The sequence below is a fragment of the Pseudorasbora parva genome, chromosome 2 (assembly GCF_024679245.1).
Source record: "Pseudorasbora parva isolate DD20220531a chromosome 2, ASM2467924v1, whole genome shotgun sequence".
Classification (NCBI taxonomy): Eukaryota; Metazoa; Chordata; class Actinopteri; order Cypriniformes; family Gobionidae; genus Pseudorasbora; species Pseudorasbora parva.
In genome coordinates, this window is record NC_090173.1 from 80,622 (window position 1) to 104,690 (window position 24,069).

Here is a 24,069-nt window from a genome sequence, read left to right on the forward strand (position 1 = left end):
AGACGCAATACTTTGTTTGGACAATCAGTTTTCTCTGTACAAGGCATAAAGGTCTGGAATTGTTTAAATACTGAATTTAAGGGAGAGTCAAACTGGGTCACTTTTAAACACAAACTCAAGGACACTTTAATCAGAAGTCAAATATGTGACCACTGATTGTCAGCTTTGTTGATATTGTTTTATATTGTATTATTTTGTTTAATTTTACTGTGTATTGTTTAATTTTGTAAAGGCTCACTAGGGACGGACATTGAGAATTAGCTTTGGCTAAAATGTTGTAGTATGTAACATGTGTTTATGTGACATACTTGTCCCTACTCAAATAAACAAATAAACAAAATAAATAAATAAATAAAACAGACCAGGGTAGGACAGTAGGGACAGACCAAGGAGGGACGGGAGGGACAGATCAGGGAGGGACAGTAGGGACAGACCAGGGTGGGACGGTATGGACAGACCAGGGTGGGACGGTATGGACAGACTAGAGGAGAGACAGTAGGGACAGACCAGGGAGGGACGGTATGGACAGACCAGGGAGGGACGGTATGGACAGACCAGGGTGGGACGGTATAGACATACCAGGGAAGGACAGGAGGGACAAACCGGGGTGGGACAGTAGGGACAGACCAGGGTGGGACGGTATGGACAGACCAGGGAAGGAATGGAGGGACAGAAAGTTCAGGAGGCCGAGGCAGCCCGCAGAGTTCTTCCACCCTGTTATCAGTTTCATCCGTTTCATATTTCCAATGCAAATTGATATTAAATGTGAAATATAATCTATAAACACTGTCTTCGGACCGGTTATCTGGCAGCTCTAAATAAATGGGAAGTTCTATGTTGTGTTTTTGGCTCCCGTTCAGCTCTTGAAGGCTCTAGGGCCACCAGACTTGCACTCCTGTCTATATCTCAACGCCCTCTATCAGAATCCATAGTTTCGAGAAGATCTGAGAAACGTAATTTTCTGACCCAAAAAATCAATAAGTGGTACCCCTTTGTGTTTTTTGGGGGGAAATTTTCAAGTTTCTCTGATCTTCTCCAAACTTTGGAATCAGATAGGGGGTGCTGAGGCATAGACAGGAGCGCAGGTCTGGTGGCCCTAGAGGCTTCCAGAGCTAAACGAGAGCCCAAAACACAAAAACGTACCAGCTCTCATTTACGTAGTAGCCCCCAAATAACGGGTCCACGAGAACTGCCTTTTCTATGCAAATTATCCGCTTAAATCACCTGAAAGTTAGATGGATGTTTTTGTTCGGTTAAGTGTGCCCAGTACAGTAGAGGTGTTTTCATCCATAAAAATGTATATTAAATGTGAAATATCATCAATAAACAGTGTCCAGGAGTCTGTTATTTTGGCGGCCATTACTTAAATGGGAAGCTGTACATCTTTGGGTTTCTGGCTCCCGTTCGCAGCTGGAGGCCCCGGATCACTTAAAGTTAGATGACTGTGTTCGGTTTAGTGTGCCCAGTATAGTAGATGTTTTTCATCCATAAAAATTGTTATTAAATGTAAAATGTCATCTATAAACACTGTGTCCTGGAGTCAGTTATATGGCGGCCACTACATGTTACATTCAGGGTAATGAAAAAGTGATGTGAGGACTCAAGTTTAGAAAGAGTATATTTATTAATGAAAAATAAACAAACACAAAAACAATAACCCACAGAGGGGAAATACACAATCAGAAATAACAAAACACAACTCAAACATACCAAAAATGAATCACAAGAAAACCGTAGAGAAAGACCAGGGAGGGACGGGAGGGACAGACCAAGCAGGGACAGACCAGGGTGGGGCAGGAGGGACAGACCAGGGTGGGATGGTAGTGACAGACCAGGGTGGGACGGTAGGGACAGACCAGGGTGGGACGGAAGGGACAGACCAGGGTGGGACAGTATGGACAGACCAGGGTGGGATGGTAAGGACAGATCAGGGAAGGACAGGACGGACGGACCAGAGAGGGACGGGAGGAACAGACCAGGCAGGGACGGGAGGGAGAGACCATGAAAAGACGGAAGGGACAGACCAGGGAGGGAATGTAGCGACAGACCAGGGTGGAACGGTAGGGACAGACCATGGAGGGACGGGAGGGACAGATCAGGGAGGGACGAGAGGGGCAGACCAGGGAGGGACGGGAGGGACGGACCAGGGTGGGATGGGAGGGATGTACAAGGGTGGGACGGGAGGGGCAGACCAGGGCGGGACGGGAGGGACGGACCAGGGTGGGATGGGAGGGACGGACAAGGGAGGGATGGGGTACAGACCATGGAGGGACGGGAGGGACAGACCAGGGTAGGACAGTAGGGACAGACCAAGAAAGGACGGGAGGGACAGATCAGGGAGGGACAGTAGGGAGAGACCAGGGTGGGACCGTATGGACAGACCAGGGTGGGACGGTATGGACAGACCAGGGAAGGAATGGAGGGACAGAAAGTTCAGGAGGCCGAGGCAGCCCGCAGAGTTCTTCCACCCTGTTATCAGTTTCATCCGTTTCATATTTCCAATGCAAATTGATATTAAATGTGAAATATAATCTATAAACACTGTCTTCGGACCGGTTATCTGGCAGCTCTAAATAAATGGGAAGTTCTATGTTGTGTTTTTGGCTCCCGTTCAGCTCTTGAAGGCTCTAGGGCCACCAGACTTGCACTCCTGTCTATATCTCAACGCCCTCTATCAGAATCCATAGTTTCGAGAAGATCTGAGAAACGTAATTTTCTGACCCAAAAAATCAATAAGTGGTACCCCTTTGTGTTTTTTGGGGGGAAATTTTCAAGTTTCTCTGATCTTCTCCAAACTTTGGAATCAGATAGGGGGCGCTGAGGCATAGACAGGAGCGCAGGTCTGGTGGCCCTAGAGGCTTCCAGAGCTAAACGAGAGCCCAAAACACAAAAACGTACCAGCTCTCATTTACGTAGTAGCCCCCAAATAACGGGTCCACGAGAACTGCCTTTTCTATGCAAATTATCCGCTTAAATCACCTGAAAGTTAGATGGATGTTTTTGTTCGGTTAAGTGTGCCCAGTACAGTAGAGGTGTTTTCATCCATAAAAATGTATATTAAATGTGAAATATCATCAATAAACAGTGTCCAGGAGTCTGTTATTTTGGCGGCCATTACTTAAATGGGAAGCTGTACATCTTTGGGTTTCTGGCTCCCGTTCGCAGCTGGAGGCCCCGGATCACTTAAAGTTAGATGACTGTGTTCGGTTTAGTGTGCCCAGTATAGTAGATGTTTTTCATCCATAAAAATTGTTATTAAATGTAAAATGTCATCTATAAACACTGTGTCCTGGAGTCAGTTATATGGCGGCCACTACATGTTACATTCAGGGTAATGAAAAAGTGATGTGAGGACTCAAGTTTAGAAAGAGTATATTTATTAATGAAAAATAAACAAACACAAAAACAATAACCCACAGAGGGGAAATACACAATCAGAAATAACAAAACACAACTCAAACATACCAAAAATGAATCACAAGAAAACCGTAGAGAAAGACCAGGGAGGGACGGGAGGGACAGACCAGGCAGGGACAGACCATGGTGGGGCAGGAGGGACAGACCAGGGTGGGATGGTAGTGACAGACCAGGGTGGGACGGTAGGGACAGACCAGGGTGGGACGGAAGGGACAGACCAGGGTGGGACAGTATGGACAGACCAGGGTGGGATGGTAAGGACAGATCAGGGAAGGACAGGACGGACGGACCAGAGAGGGACGGGAGGGACAGACCAGGCAGGGACGGGAGGGAGAGACCATGAAAAGACGGAAGGGACAGACCATGGAGGGACAGACCAGGGAGGGAATGTAGCGACAGACCAGGGTGGAACGGTAGGGACAGACCATGGAGGGACGGGAGGGACAGATCAGGGAGGGACGAGAGGGGCAGACCAGGGAGGGACGGGAGGGACGGACCAGGGTGGGATGGGAGGGATGGACAAGGGTGGGACGGGAGGGACGGACAAGGGAGGGATGGGGTACAGACCATGGAGGGACGGGAGGGACAGACCAGGGTAGGACAGTAGGGACAGACCAAGAAAGGACGGGAGGGACAGATCAGGGAGGGACAGTAGGGAGAGACCAGGGTGGGATGGTATGGACAGACCAGGGTGGGACGGTATGGACAGACCAGGGAAGGACTGGAGGGACAGAAAGTTCAGGAGGCCGAGGCGGCCCGCAGAGTTCATCCACCCTGTTATCAGTTTATCCACCGTTATCAGTTTCATCCACCCTTTTATCAGTTCATCCCCCTGTATTAATTCCATCCACCCTGTTATCAGTTTCATCCACCCTTTTATCAGTTCATCCATTTCATATTTCCAATGCAAATTGATATTAAATGTGAAATATAATCTATAAACACTGTCTTCGGACCGGTCATCTGGCAGCTCTAAATAAATGGGAAGTTGTATGTTGTGTTTTTGGCTCCCGTTCAGCTCTTGAAGGCTCTAGGGCCACCAGACTTGCACTCCTGTCTATATCTCAACACCCTCTATCAGAATCCATAGTTTCGAGAAGATCTGAGAAACTTAATTTTCTGACCCCCAAAATCAATAAGTGTTTTTTGGGAGGAAATTTTCAAGTTTCTCTGATCTTCTCCAAACTTTGGAATCAGATAGGGGGTGCTGAGGCATAGACAGGAGCGCAGGTCTGGTGGCCCTAGAGGCTTCCAGAGCTAAACGAGAGCCCAAAACACAAAAACGTACCAGCTCTCATTTACGTAGTAGCCCCCAAATAACGGGTCCATGAGAACTGCCTTTTCTCGTTGAAAATTATGCGCTCAAATCACCTGAAAAGTTAGATGGATGTGTTTGTTCGAGTGTGCCCAGTACAGTAGAGGTGTTTTCATCCATAAAAATTGTTATTAAATGTAAAATGTCATCTATAAACACTGTGTCCTAGAGTCAGTTTTATGGCGGCCACTACATGTTACATTCAGGGTAATGAAAAAGTGATGTGAGGACTCAAATTTAGAAAGAGTATATTTATTAATAAAATAAACAAACACAAAAACAATAACCCACAGAGGGGAAATACACAATCAGAAATAACAAAACACAACTCAAACATAACAAAAATGAATCACAAGAAAACCGTAGAGGAAGACCAGGGAGGGACAGACCAGGCAGGGACAGACCAGGGTGGGACGGAAGGGACGGAGCAGGGAGGGATGGGAGAGATGGACCAGGGTGGGGCGGGAGGGACAGACCATGGAGGGACGGAAGGGACGGACCAGGGAGGGATGGGAGGGATGGACCAGGGTGGGGCGGGAGGGACGAACCAGGGTGGGAGAGTAGGGACAGACCAGGCAGGGACGGGAGGGACAGACCATGGAGGGACGGTACAGACAGACCAGGCAGGGACGGGAGGGACAGACCATGGAGGGACGGAAGGGACGGACCAGGGAGGGATGGGAGGATGGACCAGGGTGGGGCAGGAGGGACGAACCAGGGTGGAAGAGTAGGGACAGACAAGGGAGGGACGGTACGGACAGACCAGGGAGGGATGGGAGGGACAGACCAGGGTGGGACAGTAGGGACAGACCAGGGAGGGATGGGAGAGACAGACCAGGGAGGGACAGTAGGGACAGACCAGGGAGGGATGGGAGGGACAGACCAGGGTGGGATGGTAGGGACAGACCAGGGAGGGACGGGAGGGACAGAAAGTTCAGGAGGCCGAGGCGGCCCGCAGAGTTCATCCAACCTGTTATCAGTTTATCCACCGTTATCAGTTTCATCCACCCTTTTATCAGTTCATCCCCCTGCATTAATTCCATCCACCCTGTTATCAGTTTCATCCACCCTTTTATCAGTTCATCCATTTCATATTTCCAATGCAAATTGATATTAAATGTGAAATATAATCTATAAACACTGTCTTCGGACCGGTTATCTGGCAGCTCTAAATAAATGGGAAGTTGTATGTTGTGTTTTTGGCTCCCGTTCAGCTCTTGAAGGCTCTAGGGCCACCAGACTTGCACTCCTGTCTATATCTCAACGCCCTCTATCAGAATCCATAGTTTCGAGAAGATCTGAGAAACGTAATTTTCTGACCCAAAAAATCAATAAGTGGTACCCCTTTGTGTTTTTGGGGGGGAAATTTTCAAGTTTCTCTGATCTTCTCCAAACTTTGGAATCAGATAGGGGGTGCTGAGGCATAGACAGGAGCGCGGGTCTGGTGGCCCTAGAGGCTTCCAGAGCTAAACGAGAGCCCAAAACACAAAAACATACCAGCTCTCATTTACGTAGTAGCCCCCAAATAACGGGTCCACGAGAACTGCCTTTTCTATGCAAATTATGTGCTTAAATCACCTGAAAGTTAAATGGATGTTTTTGTTCGGTTAAGTGTGCCCAGTACAGTAGAGGTGTTTTCATCCATAAAAATGTATATTAAATGTGAAATATCATCACTAAACAGTGTCCAGGAGTCTTTTTGGCGGCCAGGAGATTTTGGCGGCCATTACTTAAATGGGAAGCTGTACATCTTTGGGTTTCTGGCTCCCGTTCGCAGCTGGAGGCCCCGGATCACTTAAAGTTAGATGACTGTGTTCGGTTTAGTGTGCCCAGTATAGTAGATGTTTTTCATCCATAAAAATTGTTATTAAATGTAAAATGTCATCTATAAACACTGTGTCCTGGAGTCAGTTATATGGCGGCCACTACATGTTACATTCAGGGTAATGAAAAGTGATGTGAGGACTCAAGTTTAGAAAGAGTATATTTATTAATGAAAAATAAACAAACACAAAAGCAATAACCCACAGAGGGGAAATACACAATCAGAAATAACAAAACACAACTCAAACATACCAAAAATGAATCACAAGAAAACCGTAGAGAAAGACCAGGGAGGGACGGGAGGGACAGTCCAGGCAAGGACAGACCAGGGTGGGGCGGGAGGGACAGACCAGGGTGGGACGGTAGGGACAGACCAGGGTGGGACGGTAGGGACAGACCAGGGTGGGACAGTATGGACAGACCAGGGTGGGATGGTAGGGACAGACCAGGGAAGGACAGGACGGACGGACCAGAGAGGGATGGGAGGGACAGACCAGGCAGGGAGGGGAGGGAGGGACAGACCATGGAGGGATGGAAGGGACGGACCATGGAGGGACGGAAGGGACGGACCAGGGAGGGATGGAAGGGATGGACCAGGGAGGGACGGGAGGGACGGACCAGGGAGGGACGGGAGGGACGGACCAGGAAGGGACGGGAGGGACAGACCAGGCAGGGACGGGAGGGAGAGACCATGAAAAGACAGAAGGAACAGACCATGGAGGGACGGACCAGGGGGGGAATGTAGCGACAGACCAGGGTGGAACGGAAGGGACAGATCAGGGAGGGACGGGAGGGGCAGACCAGGGAGGGACGGGAGGGGCAGACCAGGGAGGGACGGGAGGGACGGACCAGGGTGGGATGGGAGGGACGGACCAGGGTGGGACGGGAGGGACGGACAAGGGTGGGACGGGAGGGGCGGACAAGGGTGGGACGGGAGGGGCAGACCAGGGTGGGACGGGAGGGACGGACCAGGGTGGGATGGGAGGGACGGACAAGGGAGGGACGGGAGGGGCAGACCAGGAAGGGATGGGAGGGACGGACAAGGGAGGGACGGGAGGGACAGACCAGGGTGGGATGGGAGGGACGGAACAGGGTGGGATGGGAGGGACGGACAAAGGAGGGATGGTAGGGACTGACCAGGGTGGGATGGGAGGGACAGACAAGGGAGGGACGGTAGGGACAGACAAGGGAGGGAATGATGGACAGACCAGGGAGGGACATTGGGGACAGGTCAGGGAGGGACGTTAGGGACAGGTCAGGGAGGGACGTTAGAGACAGACCAGGGAGGGACGTTAGGGACAGACCAGGGAGGGACGTTAGGGACAGGTCAGGGAGGGACAGAAAGTTCAGGAGGCCGGGGCGGCCCGCAGAGTTCATCCACCCTGTTATCAGTTTCATCCATTTCATATTTCCAATGCAAATTGATATTAAATGTGAAATATAATCTATAAACACTGTCTTCGGACCGGTTATCTGGCAGCTCTAAATAAATGGGAAGTTGAATGTTGTGTTTTTGGCTCCCGTTCAGCTCTTGAAGGCTCTAGGGCCACCAGACTTGCACTCCTGTCTATATCTCAACGCCCTCTATCAGAATCCATAGTTTCGAGAAGATCTGAGAAACGTAATTTGCTGACCCAAAAAATCAATAAGTGGTACCCCTTTGTGTTTTTTGGGGGGAAATTTGTGTTCACTTCAGCTTCTGCTTTAAAACATGCGGTGGTGTGTGTGTGTGTAGTGTTCACTTCAGCTTCTTCTTTAATACACACAGTGGTGTGTGTGTGTGTAGTGTTCACTTCAGCTTCTGCTTTAATACACACAGTGGTGTGTGTGTGTAGTGTTCACTTCAGCTTCTGCTTTAATACAAGCAGTGGTGTGTGTGTGTGGTGTTCACTTCAGCTTCTGCTTTAATACACGCGCTGGTGTGTGTGTGTGTGTAGTGTTCACTTCAGCTTCTGCCGTTTTATTACACGCGCTGGTGTGTGTGTGTGTAGTGTTCACTTCAGCTTCTGCTTTAATACACGCAGTGGTGTGTGTGTAGTGTTTACTTTGGACCGGAGGATTATTATCCCAGTGATATGATTGAGTCAAACATTACAATACTCATGTAAAGGATGATATTAAACGAATACACACGATGCTTCTTTGCCGTTGTTTTTACATGGATCAACTTCATCATTGATTTGATACAAAGTATGTACATTAACACAAATGCATACAGTCTCACACTTTACAAAAAAGTTTGGAATTATGTGCTGGTAATGTAAATATTTTATTCATGCCATATATGCACTCAAATTGTCACAGGGTGCTTTTGTGTTCATGTTTTTGAGATCATGTTCACTGTCATGTTTCTTAGTTTGCTTTGTTCACTTATGCTGTCAAGTCATGTCTTTTGTTTGATGTACTTCGCATAGTGTACACTACCTAGAGTACTTCACCTAGTGTACACTAACTACTGTACTTCACATAGTGTACACTACCTAGTGTACTTCACATAGTGTGCACTACCTAGTGTACTTCACATAGTGTGCACTACTTAGTGTACACTACCTAGTGTACTTCACAGTGTACACTACCTAGTGTACTTCACACAGTGTACACTACCTATTGTGCACTACTTAGTGTACACTACCTAGTGTACTTCACATAGTGTACACTTTCTAGTGTGCACTAATTAGTGTACTTCACATAGTGTACACTACCTAGTGTACTTCACATAGTGTACACTACCTAGTGTACTTCACATAGTGTACACTACCTAGTGTACTTCACATAGTGTACACTACCTAGTGTGCACTACTTAGATTACTTCACCTAGTGTGCACTACCTAGTGTACATCACATAGTGTACACTACCTAGTGTTCTTCACCTAGTGTACACTACCCAATGTGCACTACGTAGTGTACACTTCCTAGTGTGTACTACATAGTGTAACCTACCTAGCGTGCACTACTTAGTGTGAACTACCTAGAGTACTTCACCTAGTGTACACTACCTAGTGTACTTCACATAGTGTACCCTACCTAGTATGCACTACTTAGTGTACACTACCTAGTGTACACTACCTAGTATGCACTACATAGTGTACACTACCTAGTGTACTTCACATAGTGTACACTACCTAGTGTACTTCACATAGTGTACACTACCTAGTGTGCACTACTTAGATTACTTCACCTAGTGTGCACTACCTAGTGTACATCACATAGTGTACACTACCTAGTGTTCTTCACCTAGTGTACACTACCCAATGTGCACTACGTAGTGTACACTTCCTAGTGTGTACTACATAGTGTAACCTACCTAGCGTGCACTACTTAGTGTGAACTACCTAGAGTACTTCACCTAGTGTACACTACCTAGTGTACTTCACATAGTGTACCCTACCTAGTATGCACTACTTAGTGTACACTACCTAGTGTACACTACCTAGTATGCACTACATAGTGTACACTACCTAGTGTACTTCACATAGTGTACACTACCTAGTGTACTTCACATAGTGTACACTACCTAGTGTACTTCACATAGTGTACACTACCTAGTGTACTTCACATAGTGTACACTACCTAGTGTACTTCACATAGTGTACACTACCTAGTATGCACTACGTAGTGTACACTACCTAGTGTACTTCACATAGTGTACACTACCTAGTGTACTTCACATAGTGTACACTACCTAGTATGCACTACATAGTGTACACTACCTAGAGTACTTCACCTAGTGTAAACTACCTAGTGTTCTTCACCTAGTGTACATTACCCAATGTGCACTATGTAGTGTACACTTCCTAGTGTGCACTACTTAGTGTTTCACCTAGTGTGCACTACCTACTGTACTTCACCTAGTGTACACTACCTAGTGTGCACTACTCAGTGTACACTACCTAGAGTACTTCAGCATAGAGGGATTTAAAAAACTGTTAGGGGTTACAGTTTTGACCCATAGACCAGATATGCGAAATGAAGACCAGGAGTCAGGATGTTCAATCATCGGAGAGAATTTTACTGAAGAATAGTTTGCAGTTTCATCAGTAGAGTCAGCTTCAGAGTCTCTCAGGGCGGTGTCAGGCCAGACTCTACTCTACACAAAATTACCACACCAGTTATACCAATTTCAAGGGCATGATTTACATCATTACAAACACGTGGAATATTACTGATTGGCATAAAGTCTAAACAATGTGTCACTCGAGAATAGATAGGAGATGTTGTTGTTGTTAATCAGGATGTATACATCAGACAATCCCAAGATTGGGGTAGTGTTGACTTCAGGGGAGTCCTAGAAAGACGCCAAGAGGTCTAGGGTGTGAGAAAAGCGGTCCAATCCATTCCATAGACCTGCACAGAACACAGAACACTACCTAGTATGCACTACTTAGTGTACACTACGTAGAGTACTTCACCTAGTGTACACTACCTAGTGTACTTCACATAGTGTACCCTACCTAGTGTGCACTACTTAGTGTACCCTACCTAGCGTGCACTACTTAGTGTACACTACCTAGAGTTCTTCAACTAGTGTACACTACCTAGAGTACTTCATCTAGTGTACACTACCTAGTGTACTTCACATAGCGTACCCTACCTAGTGTGCACTACTTAGTGTACCCTACCTAGTATTCACTACTTAGTGAACACTTCCTAGTGTGCACTACTTAGTGAACACTACCTAGTGTGCACGACTTAGTGTACACTACCTAGTGTGCACTACTTAGTGTACACTACCTAGAGTACTTCACCTAGTGTACACTACCTAGTGTACTTCACATAGTGTACACTACCTTGTATGCACTACTTAGTGTACACTACCTAGTATGCACTACTTAGTGTACACTACCTAGTGTACACTACCTAGTATGCACTACATAGTGTACACTACCTAGTGTACTTCACATAGTGTACACTACCTAGTGTACTTCACCTAGTGTACACTACCTAGTGTACTTCACATAGTGTACACTACCTAGTAAGCACTACTTAGTGTACACTACCTAGAGTACTTCACCTAGTGTACACTACCTAGTGTACACTACCTAGTATGCACTACATAGTGTACACTACCTAGTATACTTCACATAGTGTACACTACCTAGTGTACTTCACATAGTGTACACTACCTAGTATGCACTACATAGTGTACACTACCTAGAGTACTTCACCTAGTGTAAACTACCTAGTGTTCTTCACCTAGTGTACATTACCCAATGTGCACTATGTAGTGTACACTTCCTAGTGTGCACTACTTAGTGTTTCACCTAGTGTGCACTACCTACTGTACTTCACCTAGTGTACACTACCTAGTGTGCACTACTCAGTGTACACTACCTAGAGTACTTCAGCATAGAGGGATTTAAAAAACTGTTAGGGGTTACAGTTTTGACCCATAGACCAGATATGCGAAATGAAGACCAGGAGTCAGGATGTTCAATCATCGGAGAGAATTTTACTGAAGAATAGTTTGCAGTTTCATCAGTAGAGTCAGCTTCAGAGTCTCTCAGGGCGGTGTCAGGCCAGACTCTACTCTACACAAAATTACCACACCAGTTATACCAATTTCAAGGGCATGATTTACATCATTACAAACACGTGGAATATTACTGATTGGCATAAAGTCTAAACAATGTGTCACTCGAGAATAGATAAGAGATGTTGTTGTTGTTAATCAGGATGTATACATCAGACAATCCCAAGATTGGGGTAGTGTTGACTTCAGGGGAGTCCTAGAAAGACGCCAAGAGGTCTAGGGTGTGAGAAAAGCGGTCCAATCCATTCCATAGACCTGCACAGAACACAGAACACTACCTAGTATGCACTACTTAGTGTACACTACGTAGAGTACTTCACCTAGTGTACACTACCTAGTGTACTTCACATAGTGTACCCTACCTAGTGTGCACTACTTAGTGTACCCTACCTAGCGTGCACTACTTAGTGTACACTACCTAGAGTTCTTCACCTAGTGTACACTACCTAGAGTACTTCATCTAGTGTACACTACCTAGTGTACTTCACATAGTGTACCCTACCTAGTGTGCACTACTTAGTGTACCCTACCTAGTATTCACTACTTAGTGAAAACTTCCTAGTGTGCACTACTTAGTGAACACTACCTAGTATTCACTACTTAGTGAACACTACCTAGTGTGCACTACTTAGTGTACACTACCTAGTGTGCACTACTTAGTGTACACTACCTAGAGTACTTCACCTAGTGTACACTACCTAGTGTACTTCACATAGTGTACACTACCTTGTATGCACTACTTAGTGTACACTACCTAGAGTACTTCACCTAGTGTACACTACCTAGTGTTCTTCACCTAGTGTACATTACCCAATGTGCACTACGTAGTGTAAACTTCCTAGTGTGCACTACTTAGTGTTTCACCTAGTGTGCACTACCTACTGTACTTCACCTAGTGTACACTAACTAGTGTGCACTACCTAGTGTACTTCATTTAGTGTACACTACCTAGTGTACTTCACCTAGTGTGCACTACCTAGTGTACTTCACTTAGTGTACTTCACCTAGTGTACTTCACCTAGTGTACTTAGTGTACTTCACCTAGTGTACTTCACCTAATGTGCACTACCTCATGTACACTTCCTACTGTACTTCACCTAGTGTACTTCATCTAGTGTACACTACCTAGTGTACTTCACCTAGTATACTTCACTTAGTGTACTTCACCTAGTGTACTTCACTTAGTGTATTTCACCTAGTGTACTTCACCTAATGTGCACTACCTCATGTACACTTCCTACTGTACTTCACCTAGTGTACTTCACCTAGTGTACACTACCTAGTACACTACCTTCAGCCTGGCTCCCCATCGGAACTAAGCGGGTTCTAGACAGGATGTAAAGTGAATTGCAGGCATTTTTTTGAAACACTCGATTGTTATTAGAGGATGCTTTAGGTAGGCCAGTCTTAGTTGTTTACTCACAGGCCTGTATTGCAGTTTCATGAAAGTGAGACCTTTTTGGAAAAAAGCAGATTGTTATTGTAAGATTTTTTTAGTGAGGCCAGTAGGGTGTTTGCACACTAGCAGAATATGTGGGAGAGAGCTGCTATAGTTTGAGTACACTGTAATGTAATGCAGGTGGTAGCTCATTCTGAGGAGCATTTTGAGCCACTCAGAGTTTGCTGCCTTTCCATATGGATCGTTTTATCAAGACAGAACACATCTTTGCCGTCTTCCGTGTGTCCATGGCGTAAAATAAGGGTGTGGGGGAGGCGGAGACTTGAATATATAGGGGCGTGTTATTCTAATGACGATCGTTTTCAGCCGCCAAGGGCAGGTAAAGCGTACACCTGGATTGCAGAGGTGCGCACAGTTTCATAAATCAGGCAGTGAGAGGAGTGTAAGCATAATCTTACGCCAACATATACGCCCGTTTCTACGCAAGATTGATAAATGAGGGCCTATGAGATTTGGAGACTGTTTTTTGAAACACTCAATTGTTATTAGAGGATGCTTTAGGTAGCCCAAGATTAAGATTAAGCAAAGATATGCTCTTCTGAAAGGACGTTGGAAACGTGATATTGAATGTCTGACCGCTCCCATTCAAATTACACCAGAGTTACTGACGCTACCGTGTTTTAGTCGGAAATTTAATCCCATGGCACAAAATATCTGATCAGGTCCCACGGCAGACCTCTACTCTGGAGCCCATAGTCACAGAAAAACCATCTACACTGCACAGAAACATGTCTTGTATATTGTCTAGTCATATTTCTAAGAGGTAGGAGCTTCTCTAATGTAATTGGCTCAGTTCCTCAGTCTTTCCCCCTCTAACATAGTGTTGCTTTTGTCTGAGAACTACCATGTTAGCAGATGTTAGAGATCTGACCTGCATTGTGCCAGAAGGTGGAGCTCCAGGAACCATTGTAGTTCAGTCTCAGCTCAGATTAAAAACAGAGCAGACAGACTTACATTGAGTCACTTATACTCTAGTAACTGTAAGTCTTGACTCTCAGAGTCATTGTCTCTTATTAGTGCAGATGTTGCTCCTGGTATTCATTATATCCTTTCTTCTAAGAGGTGAGGGTTTAATAACGATTACTGTGCAAGTGTTTATTCTCCTTATCCTGTTGACAATCTGAATTAGTCCTTTACAAATAACTGTGTGTGTTTGTTGCTGCAGATGTGCTAACACCATTCCTCACAGAGAAACATGTTTTGGAAGGAAAAGATGTTACACTGATCTGCAACTACACTGGCAGTGTTCAGAGTTTGCAGTGATACCGTCAGTATCCCGGATCCAAACCTGAACACCTCATTTTGTTCTTTGAGACCCAATCCGAGTCGTCTCTCCGTCTGACCGCTGCTGCTGATAAAGCCGTCAAACATATGAATCTGACGATCTCTTCTACAGAAGTCTCAGACTCTGCCATTTTGTGATGCCTGCCTTCACATGCACATGAACTTTAATGCCATCCTATTAAATGTAAAATGTCATCTATAAACACTGTGTCCTGGAGTCAGTTATATGGTGGCCACTACATGTTAGGGTTAGGGTAATGATGTGAGGACTCAAGTTTAGAAAGAGCATATTTATTAATAAAATAAACAAACACAAAAAAATTTACCCACAGAGGAGAAATACACAATCAGAAATAACAAAACACAACTCAAACATACCAAAAATGAATCACAAGAAAACCGTAGATAAAGACCAGGGAGGGACAGACCAGGGAGGGACAGACCAGGGAGGGACAGACCAGGGAGGGACAGACCAGGGAGGGACAGCCTAGGGAGGGACGTTAGGGACAGGTCAGGGAGGGACGGAAAGTTCAGGAGGCCGAGGCAGCCCGCAGAGTTCTTCCACCCTGTTATCAGTTTCATCCATTTCATATTTCCAATGCAAATTGATATTAACTGTGAAATATAATCTATAAACACTGTCTTCGGACCGGTTATCTGGCAGCTCTAAATAAATGGGAAGTTCTATGTTGTGTTTTTGGCTCCCGTTCAGCTCTTGAAGGCTCTAGGGCCACCAGACTTGCACTCCTGTCTATATCTCAACGCCCTCTATCAGAATCCATAGTTTCGAGAAGATCTGAGAAACGTAATTTTCTGACCCCAAAAAATCAATAAGTGGTACCCCTTTGTGTTTTTTGGGGGGAAATTTTCAAGTTTCTCTGATCTTCTCCAAACTTTGGAATCAGATAGGGGGTGCTGAGGCATAGACAGGAGCGCAGGTCTGGTGGCCCTAGAGCCTTCCAGAGCTAAACGAGAGCCCAAAACACAAAAATGTACCAGCTCTCATTTACGTAGTAGCCCCCAAATAACGGGTCCACGAGAACTGCCTTTTCTATGCAAATTATGCGCTTAAATCACCTGAAAGTTAGATGGATGTGTTTGTTCGGTTTAGTGTGCCCAGTACAGTAGAGGTTTTTAATGCATAACATTTTTTATTAAATGTAAAATATCATCTATAAACACTGTGTCCTGGAGTCAGTTATATGGTGGCCACTACATGTTACATTCAGGGTAATGATGTGAGGACTCAAGTTTAGAAAGAGTATATTTATTAATGAAAAATAAACAAACACAAAAACAATAACCCACAGAGGAGAAATACAGAATCAGAAATAACAAAACACAACTCAAACATACCAAAAATGAATCACAAGAAAACGGTAAGGATAGACCAGGGTGGGACGGGAGGGACAGACCAGGGAGGGACGGGAGGGACAGACCAGGGAGGGACGGGAGGGACAGACCAGGGAGGGATGGGAGGGCAGACCAGGGAAGGATGGAAGGGACAGACCAGGGAGGGACGGGAGGGACAGACCAGGGAGGGACGGGAGGGACAGACCAGAGACGGATGGGAGGGACAGACCAGAGAGGGATGGAAGGGACGGACCAGGGAGGGATGGAAGGGACAGACCAGGGAGGGACGGGAGGGACAGACCAGAGAGGGATGGGAGGGACGGACCAGGGTGGGATGGGAGGGACAGACCAGGGAGGGACGGGAGGGACAGACCAGGGAGGGATGGGAGGGACAGACCAAGGTGACACGGGAGGGACAGGAGGGATGGGAGGGACAGACCAGAAAGGGACAGACTAGGGACAGACCAGGGAGGGACGTCAGGGACAGGCCAGGGTGGGACGTTAGGGACAGGCCAGGGTGGGACAGAAAGTTCAGGAGGCCGGGGCGGCCCGCAGAGTTCATCCACCCTGTTATCAGTTTCATCCATTTCATATTTCCAATGCAAATTGATATTAAATGTGAAATATAATCTATAAACACTGTCTTCGGACCGGTTATCTGGCAGCTCTAAATAAATGGGAAGTTGTATGTTGTGTTTTTGGCTCCCGTTCAGCTCTTGAAGGCTCTAAGGCCACCAGACTTGCACTCCTGTCTATATCTCAACGCCCTCTATCAGAATCCATAGTTTCGAGAAGATCTGAGAAACGTAATTTTCTGACCCAAAAAATCAATAAGTGGTACCCCTTTGGGTTTTTTGGGGGGAAATTTTCAAGTTTCTCTGATCTTCTCCAAACTTTGGAATCAGATAGGGGGTGCTGCGGCATAGACAGGAGCGCGGGTCTGGTGGCCCTAGAGCCTTCCAGAGCTAAACGAGAGCCCAAAACACAAAAACGTACCAGCTCTCATTTACGTAGTAGCCCCCAAATAACGGGTCCACGAGAACTGCCTTTTCTATGCAAATTATCCGCTTAAATCACCTGAAAGTTAGATGGATGTTTTTGTTCGGTTTAGTGTGCCCAGTACAGTAGAGGTTTTTACTCCATAAAAATTGTTATTAAATGTAAAATATCATCTATAAACACTGTGTCCTGGAGTCAGTTATATGGCGGCCACTACACGTTACGTTTAGGGTAATGATGTGAGGACTCAAGTTTAGAAAGAGTATATTTATTAATAAAATAAACAAACACAAAAACAATAACCCACAGAGGGGAAATACACAATCAGATATAACAAAACACATCTCAAACATACCAAAAATGAATCACAAGAAAACAGTAGAGAAAGACCAGGGAGGGACGGGAGGGACGGGAGGGACAGACCAGGGTGGGACGGGAGGGACAGACCAGGGAGGGACGGGAGGGACAGACCAGGGAGGGACAGACCAGGGAGGGATGGAAGGGACAGACCAGGGAGGGACAGACCAGGGAGGGATGGAAGGGACAGACCAGGGAGGGACAGACCAGGGAGGGACGAGAGGGACGGACCAGGGAGGGACGGGAGGGACAGACCAGGGAGGGACGGGAGGGACAGACCAGGGAGGGACAGACCAGGGAGGGATGGAAGGGACAGACCAGGGAGGGACAGACCAGGGAGGGACGAGAGGGACGGACCAGGGTGGGATGGGAGGGATGGACCAGGGCGGGACGGGAGGGACAGACCAGGGCGGGACGGGAGGGACAGACCAGGGCGGGACGGGAGGGGCAGACCAGGGAGGGACAGGAGGGACAGACCAGGGCGGGACGGGAGGGACAGACCAGGGCGGGACGGGAGGGACAGACCAGGGCGGGACGGGAGGGTCAGACCAGGGAGGGACAGGAGGGACAGACCAAGGAGGGACAGGAGGGACAGACCAGGGAGGGACGGGAGGGGCAGACCAGGGAGGGACAGGAGGGACAGACCAGGGCGGGACGGGAGGGACAGACCAGGGCGGGACGGGAGGGACAGACCAGGGCGGGACGGGAGGGACAGACCAGGGCGGGACGGGAGGGACCAGGGCGGGACGGGAGGGACAGACCAGGGCGGGACGGGAGGGACAGACCAGGGCGGGACGGGACGGGACGGGAAAGACCAGGGTGGGACGGGAGGGACAGACCAGGGTGGGATGGGAGGGACAGACCAGGGTGGGACGGGAGGGACAGACCAGGGCGGGACGAGAGGGACAGACCAGGGCGGGACGGGAGGGACAGACCAGGGTGGGACGGGAGGGACAGACCAGGGTGGGACGGGAGGGAAAAACCAGGGTGGGACGGGAGGGACAGACCAGGGCGGGACGGGAGGGACAGACCAGGGTGGGACGGGAGGGAAAAACCAGGGTGGGACGGGAGGGAAAAACCAGGGTGGGACGGGAGGGACAGACCAGGGCGGGACGGGAGGGACAGACCAGGGCGGGACGGGAGGGACAGACCAGGGTGGGACGGGAGGGAAAGACCAGGGTGGGACGGGAGGGACAGACCAGGGTGGGACGGGAGGGACAGACCAGGGTGGGACGGGAGGGACAGACCAGGGTGGGACGGGAGGGACAGACCAGGGCGGGACGGGAGGGACAGACCAGGGCGGGACGGGAGGGACAGACCAGGGCGGGACGGGAGGGACAGACCAGGGTGGGACGGGAGGGACAGACCAGGGTGGGATGGGAGGGACAGACCAGGGTGGGACGGGAGGGACAGACCAGGGCGGGACGAGAGGGACAGACCAGGGCGGGACGGGAGGGACAGACCAGGGCGGGACGGGAGGGACAGACCAGGGCGGGACGGGAGGGACAGACCAGGGCGGGACGGGAGGGAAAAACCAGGGTGGGACGGGAGGGACAGACCAGGGCGGGACGGGAGGGACAGACCAGGGTGGGACGGGAGGGAAAAACCAGGGTGGGACGGGAGGGAAAAACCAGGGTGGGACGGGAGGGACAGACCAGGGCGGGACGGGAGGGACAGACCAGGGTGGGACGGGAGGGACAGACCAGGGTGGGACGGGAGGGAAAGACCAGGGTGGGACGGGAGGGACAGACCAGGGTGGGACGGGAGGGACAGACCAGGGTGGGACGGGAGGGAAAGACCAGGGAGGGACGGGAGGGACAGACCAGGGAGGGACAGGAGGGACAGACCAGGATGGGACGGGAGGGACAGACCAGGGAGGGACAGGAGGGTCAGACCAGGGAGGGACAGGAGTATGTAACTGTCTTAAATGTTTGCATTTCATCTCCCAGATAGCAGACAAACACTTAATCAGCATTGAATCAATGTTAGTGCATCAACTGAATCGATGTGGAGATTTAACATTTATTGTCCGTCAGGTTTGCACTCTGAAATAATGTTATTTCAATGATGAAAAATAGATCAAGATAGCAATAAAATCTATATATATAAATATTTTTTTTAATTAAATCACTTATTTAACACTGAATCAACATAGAAACATTATAAAATCAATCTTGCCTTATGTACAGCAGGATCCTATGCCAGTCTCTTTATTTTATTTATTTCGATCAGAGACCTTGTATGGCTGCAATCAATATGATTTTACATCAAAAAGTCACTCAAAGTAAACAAACCTCCTTCAGTTTACATGAAAATGTATTTATTTATGCCCCACAGTTACAACAGGACATCTCACATTGACTTAAAACAATTACATCTGAATGTATACCACAGATCCATTCTCACCATGAGCAATGTCCCGAAGCCTTTCAGGGCCGTAATGGGCCAGGTCTGCAGCGTCCCCGCACAGATCAACTCCGAGGACTCCTTTGATCAGCATTAGCTTGTAAGGCATCGAAAACAACAACGAGAAGTGAGTAAAGATATGGAAATGTGATTAATTATACATTACAAATGTTCTACAAAATTAAGTGAAAGTTGAAATTTGAACAAAATCTTTACATTCCAGTTAAAACATGCTGGATTTAAATGTTCTAATTAAAGCTGCAGACACGGATGGAAAAGCAAAGTGAATGTATTCGTTTATTAATCTAACAGTATGATTGTATTTAATAGTAAATAAATAAATAAGTGTGAAAGTAAATGAATGAACAGGCAGCTAAATTAATAAAAGAGAAGCTGGATCGGCTACATGCTGGTTTAGAAGAGATGATCCATTTACAGCTCGAGCTGGAGGAGCTACAGTTTTCTACATTTCTGCAGTCTGATATAGCTGCCTAGAGGACTTAAATATCTCCATCTCTCCGTTTTCCTTCTTGCTGCATTAAAGATTAAGCTGATGTGATTGTGGTCGGCCCTCGTGAGGTAATGGCACAGCTGAAGCAGAGATATGAACCTATTGTCCTATATTTCCCCTCACCGCACCACATCAGTGGGCTCGTAGCTCTGCTTGATGATTTAAGTATCAAAAGTATTCATCTGTGCGTGGGATGCCAAAGAGTAAAATGTGCATTTGTGGATCCGGCGCCGCGTAATCGTGCGTGCGTTCATTGACTTGTTCGTGAGTCGATCTTATATTGTCTCAAAATCCAAATGAATCAAATAGGTTAGACTCAGAAGTCAATGAATGCATGCACGGCACCGTTTCCACAAATGCATCTCTTACTCATTGCACGCACAGATTACGTTAATCATTTCGATACTTAAACCATCCCATAGACGAAGACCTCACAACAGACAACACACGACAAAAAAATACTCGAGTTCCACGAGTCAGAATTAGGTTCGAAATCTGAGTAAAATCACAGTGTATGCCAATCTTAAGAAATAAAGATGAAAATATGATAGGGTGAAAAACAAACTGAAACTCAATGTGTTCAGATTCTCCTGGCCGTCGGTCGTGTACGAGGGCGTTAGCGTGACTCCGTTAACATCGCAGGTCACTCTGACTCGCCCAGGAGAAGCACAGAGCCTAAGTTCTAAGAAAGGAAAATTGAGATGCATTGTATTAATATTTTTGTACTTACCTCTAAAAAACACTGTCGCTGCCGCGTCTCGCGTCTGTGTTTTTTTGGGCTTGAAGCCGGTTAAACTGCGCTTTGATCTGATTGGTGGTTGGCAGCCAGATTGAAGGTGCATTACCGCCACCTATTGGATTGGATTGTGGCACATTCGATAGGTAGGGAAAAATATTCTAAATTGTTTATTAACCCTGTATTCTTTAGATAAATAATTAAATGCATGTAAATTCTACATTATTTAAATAATAATAATATCCTACATTTCTTTAAATTTAAAACAGATAGGCTATGATTTATTTATATAACTGGATGACCACAAGAATTAAGGACTCTGACATGATACAGTATACCTCGCTGCATGCGCTGTAGCTAGCAGAAAAACATAAGGGATTGGAGACGTTTTCCATGATGGAAGAGATTTTAAAATGATAATTAAAACATTAATAATACTTTTGATAAAACATTTAATTTATGGTAGTTCTTTGTTAATCGCCACACTTGTTGGCGGACTCGTAGTATCCTTTGAGGATAAGGAATGTGCTCACATTCGCAGAAATGTTCCCAATTGATTTGGATTTCCATGATGGGACAGATAGATTGACCGATAGCCTCACCGGTGGAGAAATAAGCTGACCAAACATCAGCATTGATTCAATGTTTGCCTTTTCAACACTGAAAAGCATTGAATTTTCAACATTGGTCCAATATTACTTAGCACTGAAATTTCAACCTCAACCAAAATGATGATTAGATGATTTCAACATCGACTCAATGTCACAATGCTATCTGGGCTATTTTTAAAAACCAATAATATATATAATATTGTTTTAGCTTTGTGTGAACATCCAGATAAATCTATATTATAGTATGACGAATCGGTTAAAGAATTGAAAATTAATCCTCTTATTTTTGATAAACCTTTTTCCAGTGTTTGTAAATGTGTGTCCCATACAGTAGTAACGTGTCGTTTTCTCACTGCTAAGCTCTTTTGTGTTTATGTGTGTGTGGTTTAGGTTTAAAATCGTATTTATTTTGGACACTCGTTAACACTATAGCAACCGCACAGACAAGGCACTTTTTATTTATGCAGCTTAATGCAATGCGCCTTTTAATGTTTTTTGTAAGTTGTATATTCTGTGTAACTTAAAAAAACATTAAAAAGGTGCATAAGATGAATAAATATATTGCATTATGCTACGTAAATAAAAACAAGTGCGTCTTTTCTGTGCAGTTGCTAGTGTTAATGAGTGTTCAAAATAAATATGATTTTGAAAACATTCACACAAATATGTGAATAAATGTAAAATAAGAGTTAATTTTATTTTCGTAAAGAAACGCGAGCATCCCTTTTGTGTTTCAGCGATCAGCGATCAGCGCTGTGACAGAGTTGACCAATGAAATCAGTCATAGACATGAGTCTATGTGGGCGTGGTTTAGGAGTAAGGGGCGTGGTTTATATCAGGGGTGTGGTTTAGGAGTCAGGGGCGTGGTTTTGGAGTAAGGGGGGTGGTTTGTGCTCAGCTGGTTTGGGGGGAAAATATCACGCCAGTCACATCAACATACTGATAACTGGTATTGTTGTCTTTGTTGATTTTGCAGGTAAGATGAGTGATGGGACATCGCAACTGTTTTATAATGTTTAGATGTTAGTTGATTTAATTGTTTGACGTATTCGAGTTGTTAATCTGTAAAAATAACCGCATTTACGCACCCGCGGCTGGAATGCAGCATACTTCGCCACACTGTACAGTTGTTGTCTTTAAAGATAGTTAAGCAACAGTTGATTATAAATTTGTTTGTTTCAATCACATACAGTTAATATAGGGTTAGGGTTAGTTAAATATAGGTACTTTAAGTGCTTTTATACAGTTTGTGTGAATTGAGCATTGTATCTAACTACTGAAAGATTAATATAAGCTAGTTGGTGGAATACAAATGTTCCTATTTCTTGATCTACTGTATATCTGAGTAACGTATGCCAGCATAATGTGTATATATGTGAGTTGATTGAACAGTTTCACTTTTGATAAAGAAGAAGTCACACTGCCAGTCACATCAGTGAAAAATGGAGCGCAGCTGGAAGAAAACTAAATTTGTGGAAAGAGAGCATGATTGCATACAGAAAGGCCATAAAAACTGCTAGATCTGCTTATTTCTCATCTCTTTTAGAAGAAAACAAACACAACCCTAAGTATTTATTCGATACAGTGGCTAAATTATCAAAAAATAAAGCTTCAGCTTCTGATGTTTGTAAACAGCACAGCAGTAATGACTTTATGAACTTCTTTACTAGTAAGATTGATAATATTAGGAATAAAATTATAACCATGCAGCCGTCTATTACAGTATCACTTCAGACAGAGCACTGCAGGGTCACTGAGGAAAAATTACACTCATTCACTGCTATAGGAGAACACACACACACACACACACACACACACACACACACACACACACACACACACACACACACACACACACACACACACAGCTATAGGAGGAGAAGACAGCATGACAGCACCAGTCATGACCTCAAAGCCCTGCAAAGAGTGGTGCGCTTGTCCGAGCGCATCTCAGGGTCAGCTCTCTCGTCTCTGCAGGACATCTACATCAAACGATGCAGAGGCAGAGCTCCAAAAATCATCAAGGACATTAATCACCCGGCCAACCCCCACTTCACCCGGCTGCCTTCTGGTAAGCGCTTCCGTAGCCTGATGGCCAAACTGAGAGACTCAGGAGGAGTTTCTTCCCACAGGCCATCAGACTCCTGAACGCTGTCACTTAACTACATGTGACTTCACCTCACTTCAGTACTAACAAACTCACACACTGATATTGCACTGCACTTTATTCTTGTGTTCATGTCACTACTCATTATAATGCTGTTTGC